The sequence below is a fragment of the Chelonoidis abingdonii genome, chromosome 17 (assembly GCF_003597395.2).
Source record: "Chelonoidis abingdonii isolate Lonesome George chromosome 17, CheloAbing_2.0, whole genome shotgun sequence".
NCBI classification, from domain to species: domain Eukaryota; kingdom Metazoa; phylum Chordata; order Testudines; family Testudinidae; genus Chelonoidis; species Chelonoidis abingdonii.
In genome coordinates, this window is record NC_133785.1 from 41172878 (window position 1) to 41173730 (window position 853).

Consider the following 853-nt stretch of genomic DNA (forward strand, 5'->3'; position numbering starts at 1 on the left):
CGACCCACCGAGTGTTGCTAGGGTAAAAATCTTCCGACGAACGTGCACGCGGCGCGCACACACCTAACTGGAATGGATATGAGCAAGCACTCGAAGAAGAATAAGCTGTTGCAACGAGCTGTGAGCAGTAGCTGTAGGTGTGAGCACACCTTCTGCTGGGTGTGAGGCTGTCCTGGGGGGTGCAGCAGTAACCCCTCCTGCTGTGGGTTGAGCTGAACTGGGCCTGGAACCAGACCCAGCTTGGAGGTGAGTCCCGCTGCTGTAGTCCTGCCAGCCTCTTCCTGGCCAGAGAGCGCAGAACCCCCTGGGAGAGGCAACTTCTCTGGCTTGGGCCCTGCCTGTGAGTGTGGCCTTCAGGGGCTTCTCCCAGGAGGGCAGGCCCTCTTGGGCCATGTTCATGGCCCTGGAGTCCTGCAGCTGGAGCTGTTAGAGCATTGGGGCCAGCACAGACACCCTGTGATCTCGTGCGTTAGAACTAGGGTATTTTCTGTGCGTTAAATGTGTACGTGCCCCAACTGCATCCGAACCATAGTGCCAAATCCTCCCAGCAAGGGCAAATGCAGGTGGGGGGGCTCTGGCTTTCTGGTGTTTGCTCTCCCCGTGTCCTCCTGGGGTGATTTGGGGAATCGTGTACACAGCAGGAAAGTGCTGGCTCACTGGACCCCTCCATGTAGGTGGAGTTTGCCATGGGCCGTCAGGTTGCCCCCTCCAGCCCCGGGAGAGGGGGCAGTGGTACCCCCAGCGTACACTAAGGAGGGCCTGGGGTGGGAGCAGTTGAATCCCCAGGTGCTGGAGGTGGGGTTTTATAAATGCTGCGGAGCTCACAGGTAGGGTTGCCTGTTTTGGTTAGACA